This window comes from Oryza sativa, chromosome 3 (genome assembly GCF_034140825.1).
Source record: "Oryza sativa Japonica Group chromosome 3, ASM3414082v1".
Lineage (NCBI taxonomy): Eukaryota > Viridiplantae > Streptophyta > Magnoliopsida > Poales > Poaceae > Oryza > Oryza sativa.
In genome coordinates this window covers 20,900,060-20,906,378 of record NC_089037.1, presented here as the reverse complement: position 1 = coordinate 20,906,378, position 6,319 = coordinate 20,900,060, and the positions used below count along the sequence as shown (strand labels likewise).

At 42.4% G+C, this 6,319-nt stretch overlaps 1 long non-coding RNA gene across 1 annotated transcript; it reads left to right on the top strand.

Moving 5' to 3' along the window:
• The first annotated feature begins 1,220 nt into the window (after positions 1 to 1,220).
• On the top strand, positions 1,221 to 6,319 carry LOC136355563 (uncharacterized). Its single transcript, XR_010739832.1, has 2 exons — positions 1,221 to 4,471; positions 5,033 to 6,319. It is a non-coding gene; the product is annotated as an uncharacterized lncRNA (long non-coding RNA).

Genomic DNA, 6,319 nt, shown 5'->3' with positions numbered 1-6,319 from the left:
CCGTGCTTATTGTAAGTGGCATGATTCTCATTCTCATTCTACTAATGATTGCAATGTGTTTCGACGACAGGTTCAATTGGCCATAGAGGAAGGATGATTGAAATTTACTGAGGGCTCCAAGATGAAGCTATATCATGATTCTTTTCTTGTAATACTATTGATTTCAATGACAAGAAAGTGTTGATTCGGCCGGAGCAAGCCGTATCTACTAAGGGGAAGGAAGTAGTAGTTGGAGAGCCTAGATCGAAGATGATTGTGCCAACAAAAATCAAGAAGTTGGTGTATGGAAGGAGAATAAGGATGAAGCTTCAAGCTCTAAGACTCCACGGAAGCCAAGGTGTCTTTTGATATGCTCTTGAACAAGTATGAGAAGAAAAGTGTTGAACAAAGTTGTAACAAGGGCAAAAAAGCAAGATCACCTTCTAGGGAGCGATTTGGTCATTCACCAAGACCATTGGAGCCGCCTTTTACTCATCATCCTCAAGTCATGCCATGGGGACCTTGTCCAATGCCACTGCCGGGTTATCCTTTTCCTTACTTCATGCCATTTGGACATCACCACCAATGTATGATCATATGCCTCCTATGCAATTTCATCAAAGTTGGGGAGAACCAAGAAGGTCAGCACATGAGCGTTTGTCTTCACCAAACAAATGCCGGTTTCCATCTAGAAATCGGGTTGATGAAGGAAGCAGGGAAGAAAAGCGTGTCAAGGTGGAGGCGAGGACTTCAAGGTGATTACTATTAAAGTGGAGTCTCATGATGTGCCAATACCTTCTGAAGATGGAGCCAAGGTGATTCCAATCGATGAAATCGAAGCCGAGACCAGCTGTGCGCAGGTGGCCGGTTTGACCGAAGCCTTAATGCCGGTTTGACCGGGCCTACTGGCCGGTCTGACCGACGGCCGCATGCTGGTCTATCTGGGCCGTCTAGCCGGTCCGACTAGGCTGCAATGCTGGTTTGATAAGAGATTTGCAAGGGGTAGTTCAGGGGCTTCGTTGTCTTCAAGCAAAATCAATAGGGGGGCATTATATTCCTCCTGGAGCAGAGCCAAAATCAAGGTGGATGCCTAATAATTTAACGGCTACACAAAAGAGAAGGTTGCAACGTCTTCGGGCTCAAGAATTAATAGAGAGAGAAGCCGAAGAGTAGACAGATAGAAGATTCAATGAGTTGCGACCGCCGCCAATGAAGGAGTGGATGCCTAAGCCTATAGAGATTGAGGAGCCGGTTGTTGTTCAAGCGGAGAAGGAAAAGCAAGTAGAGAAGGATGAACAACGGGTTGTCAAGGATGATTTGCTGCCAAAGGAAGACATGGACATCAACATGGTGTGTATGTTACCTATGGAGTTTTGTGCTATGGATGAGGTTGAAGTTGCTCAACTTTCACTAGGTCCAAGAGATGCGGTTTTTGAGAAGGCCGATGAATCTAATCGTCATATGAAGTCTCTTTATCTTAATGGTCATATTGATGGGAAGCCGATCTCTTGTATGTTAGTGGATGGTGGTGCCGCCATGAATTTGATGTCGTATTCGTTATTGAAGAAGTTGGGCGTGGAGATGATGAGTTGAAGAAGACCAACATGACTCTCAACAGCTTTAATGGTGAACCAATGGAGGCGAAAGGTATCTTTTCAGTGGAGCTTACCAGGGGGAACAAGACGTTGCCAACTGCTTTCTTCATCGTCGATGTGCAAGGTAACTATAGTGTTATTCTGGGTCGTTGTTGGATTCATGCCAGTTGTTGTGTTCCCTCCACCTTGCAGCAATGTTTAATTCAATGGGACGGCGATGATATTGAGATTTTTCAAGTGGATATATCGTCTGAGGTTGCAATGGCCGATGCTTCAATTGAATGGCAACATGGGAATATTCAATGCTTATCGGGGTTAGATCTTTCTAGCTATGATTACATTAGTGTCTCTAAGGATGGTTTTGTACTTATTTTCTATAAATTCGGCTAGTTTAGTATAGCTAGGCAATATTACTTTGTATCATGAGTAAAGATGCTAATCTAGAGTAGTTACAAAAGAGGGTTGTTGGTAATTCTTATCCTCACAGATAAAATTCGCAAGTGCACGGAATATACCGATGTAGTACTTCACCCGGGAGTATTCTCAGGTTCGATTTCCACAAGGAACATGTGTGTCAGCTCTTCACCAAGTTCGTCCAAGGACACGAAGCTAAAGTGATGTGACCATGGCTACTACAGATACAACCATTGCTCACATCATGGATGAACAAGATGACATCAAGATCAAGTCCTCCAAGTGCTAGAATCCGATTCGGCCACCTACTACATTGCTGAATTCAATCAGCCGCCGAATCTGCATACAACCTCCGTTTTTGACCCGTGAGTACTTGGTGGAAAGCTCTTGGAGTCCTCTTTCCAGCGGATCCGGCCTCAACTCCAAATTCCATCCCAGTCGTCCACAAATGAAGAAACAAGGTGTTGCATCACCAGTCATGGGCCTTTGGGCTTGTAACTTTGTTTGGGACCCCGGCCCAAGTGGGGCCCAAGGGGGGCTGCGCCCCAAACAGAGGGAGGACGCCCTTCTGACCTCCTCCATCCCTTAAATAGCTAGTAACCCCTCCAAGGTTAGTCGGGTTTTGTTTAGATGAAAGTTTAGCCATTGCTACTTCCTTGCAGCGTGTGTGTCGGCTAGACCGTCCGTCTGCTTTTATTCGAAACCCCAACTTATCGTGTGTATTCATTCCTATTTGCAATTCAGATTGCTTTTATCTTGTTCTTGCTTGTTTCTTCGATTTGCTTGCAAGAATAAGGTTGATCTGCATCGGCAAGATCAACAACCCACGGAGAGGTGTATCGATCACTAAGGCGCAACACAACGTCTCGTACGGTTGTAGCCGGATCGTCAACGTTTCTCCCAAATCATAGTTACCTACAACTCACCGAAAGATCGGGCCAACAATAGCCTTGAGTGTCGAGGGGAACTCAGGGTTCATCAGGTGGTATCAGAGCTTTCGTTGCTCGGTGAGTTTTTATCTACCTATAACCAGAAAATTTCCCAACAAAAAAAATTGTATCCTATACCTAGCCATCTTTGTGCCTTTGCATTGTTCTTTTCAGTTTTTACGTTGTTGAGTTTTGTGTTGCATTGTCGAGTCGTGTTGCTGGTATTAGCGTCTAGTTCGTTTAGAGTTTCGAGTTCTGGTCACGTTTTGTACCACAGTCATCGCCGCCCCCGTGTCTCTGTTGTTGTCGGGACCTACGAAAACAGAATCGGCTCGCTGCCACAGTTCTATTTTCGTAGTTTTCAGAAGTTTCTGTTGGTTAGTATTTGAGTTCTTGAGTTGCATAGCTTCTGTTTGGTGGTTGTGCCGTGATGGTGTGTGCCGTGATGGTGCGCCTGTGCATGCGCGCGTGAGAAAGATGAAAGGAGAAGATTAGATTAGATTGACTGGTTTGGTTTATATTTAGTGCCAAGTCTGTTTCTATTTATCACCTGGTACCTTTCCAAACCAAGGCCGAGTGGGATTCCTTCCCTTGCGTCATCTCGTAGCCGAGACTTGTGAGTCCGACTCACACTCCCTCATGATTGTTTCTGTCCGAGTTGGTTAAAAACTTCGATGAAATTTTATTTTGGTGTCGATTCAAGATCCGTTTGCAAAAACGGAACCGACATAACTTGAGCATTCCATTTTTGTATAATTTTTAATTTTGGTTTGGACTTCTACAGTTGAGTCCCTGTAATTTTCATATTTACATTTGAGTCCCTTTGACCTTACATTGAGGTCCTTGAGTCGGTTTTTGGTAAAAAATCAAAAAAAAGAGAAAAAAAAGGCAGAAAGGTGCTAAAAAAAAGAGAGAAAACAAAAGCCGCCCCAAAAAAAAGAGAAAGGAAAAATAAAGAAAATAAAGAAAAATAAAGAAGAAAAAGAAAAGAAAGAAAGAAAAGTGAAAAATCAGTTGAATCATTGAGATTTCTTTTATATATCAGAGCATGCTTGAGTTGTTTCTAGTGCTATCTTGTGGTATCGTTTGTGTCTAGGCTCGCGTCTCTAGTACGTTCTAGCCTAGGACCAGCACGGTACTTGACTTTGAACAATTATTCAACTTTGTATTCTCTGATTTGAGCATTTGCTATTGCTTTGCTACATATTTAAGCCTACCCAGAGCTCCACAGATTTGATTGCAGCCGTACAGCAAGTGTTTGCCAAGGCATCGATACATCCAAACTCCATTGGGGTGCTTGGTTGAGTCAGTGTACATTATCATTCCGCTTGCTTTGGTAAGAACTTATAAGAGCTTGGTGAAAAGCTTGAGTATGTGTAATATTTCAGCTGCCACTACCTAGTAGTTGATAGGAGCGTGCATATTCTTGTGTATGTTTCTTGTTTGCTACTAACCATGGCAGGATTACACAAGGGGAAACGAGATGGTCATGCTCAACCTCGACTTCTTCACCATCAACGAGATATAGCGACTTCTTCACGCATTGCATATGAGGTACATGATAATGATCTTGCAATGGTAGAATCTAAATTGCCAGTTTTTGATGGTAAGTATGATTCCGCCGCTTATGTTAATTGGGAGCTAGCAGTAAACAAACAATTTGATGAGTATGATTTCTCTAATGCTCAAATGATTAAGGTTGCTAGTAATAAATGTACCGGTTCTGCATCTTTTTGGTGGTACATTGTTGGCAACAAGCTTGAAACTTGGGATGAATGCAAAACAATGATGAGGAAAAATTTTGTGTTTTCATATTATAAACGTACTCTCGTTGAGAAATTAGAACATCTAAAACAAGGTGACAAAACCGTGCAGGAGTACTTTCATAACTTTAAAATTTGTATCACTTATAGTGGTTTAAAAGAAAGCAATGAGAACACAATGACTAGATTTTTTAGAGGGCTTAATTCTGATATTCAGGCTGGGCTTATAAATGTGACATATAATCATATAGGCCACTTGTTCATGCTTTCTTGCAGCGTTGAGAGCAATATTTTAAAGAACCCAAGGGAGAAACAAGCTATGCTTGTGCCTCATATTACTGACATTTTGTAGGGAGCTCAGAACATTCACCATGAGGAGAAGAGCGATATGCTCGAGATGTCATCTCCATCGCTCACGAAGGAAGAAGAGAAGACTGATGCACCTACATTATCTGAAGAGGGCATAAAAGGTAAATTAAATGGTGCTGATATTACTCAAGGTGAGTGTGCTTCTGATGAGTCACATTTGTCCACTATCCATGCTAATCTAGAGCAAATTTTGGTGGAAACTACTTTTGATTTGCCTTTGTCACAAGTTGATTTACTTGCTATTCCTTGTGATAAAGAAGAGTTGTGTAATAATGCTTCACTTATATCCCTACCACAACTAGTGAATGAACATGCTATTTCTAGTGTTTCATTGTGTGCTGATTTTAAGCATGATGTTCACATTGCTAATGATGTTGAGGAACGTAAATTGATAACTTCTTTAAATACTTTTAGCTATGTTCAATTTGATGATTTTTGTGAGCTCAATAATTTGGAGGAGAAATTAGTTGCTTAGTCTGATTTGCCATGTCCAACTAATGCTATTTTTCATATCTTTGGCAAATATAATGATAGAGGAATATATTTGGTGCATAGAGATTTCAGTTGTTCGGATTTTGAGAAACATGTTATTGCTACTCACACAACATCGAGTTTCTCTAGTTTTGATTGGATGAAACAGGTTATTTTGAATGGACTATGTGACGAGCACCGTATAGAAAAATCGAGGACGGTTTTCCGTGAAGAAGGGGAGGATGATGTGACCATGGCTACTACGGATACAACCATTGCTCACATCATGGAAGAACAAGATAACATCAAGATCAAGTCCTCCAAGTGCTGGAATCCGATTCGGCCACCTACTACACTGCTAAATTCAATCGGCCGCCGAATCTGCATACAACCTCCGTTTTTGACCCGTGAGTACTTGGTAGAAAGCTCTCGGAGTCCTCTTTCCAGCAGATCTGGCCTCATATCCAAATTCCATCCCAGTCATCCACAAATGAAGAAACAAGGTGCTGCATCGCTAGTCATGGGCCTTTGGGCTTGTAACTTTGTTTGGGACCCCGGCCCAAGTGGGGCCCAAGGGGGGCTGCGCCCCAAACAGAGGGAGGACACCCTTCTGATCTCCTCCATCCCTTAAATAGCTAGTAATCCCTCCAAGGTTAGTCGGGTTTTGTTTAGATGAAAGTTTAGCCATTGCTACTTCCTTGCAGCGCTCGTGTCGACTAGACCGTCTGTCTGCTTGTATTCAAAACCCCAACTTATCGTGTGTATTCATTCCTATTTGCAATTCAGATTGCTTTTATCT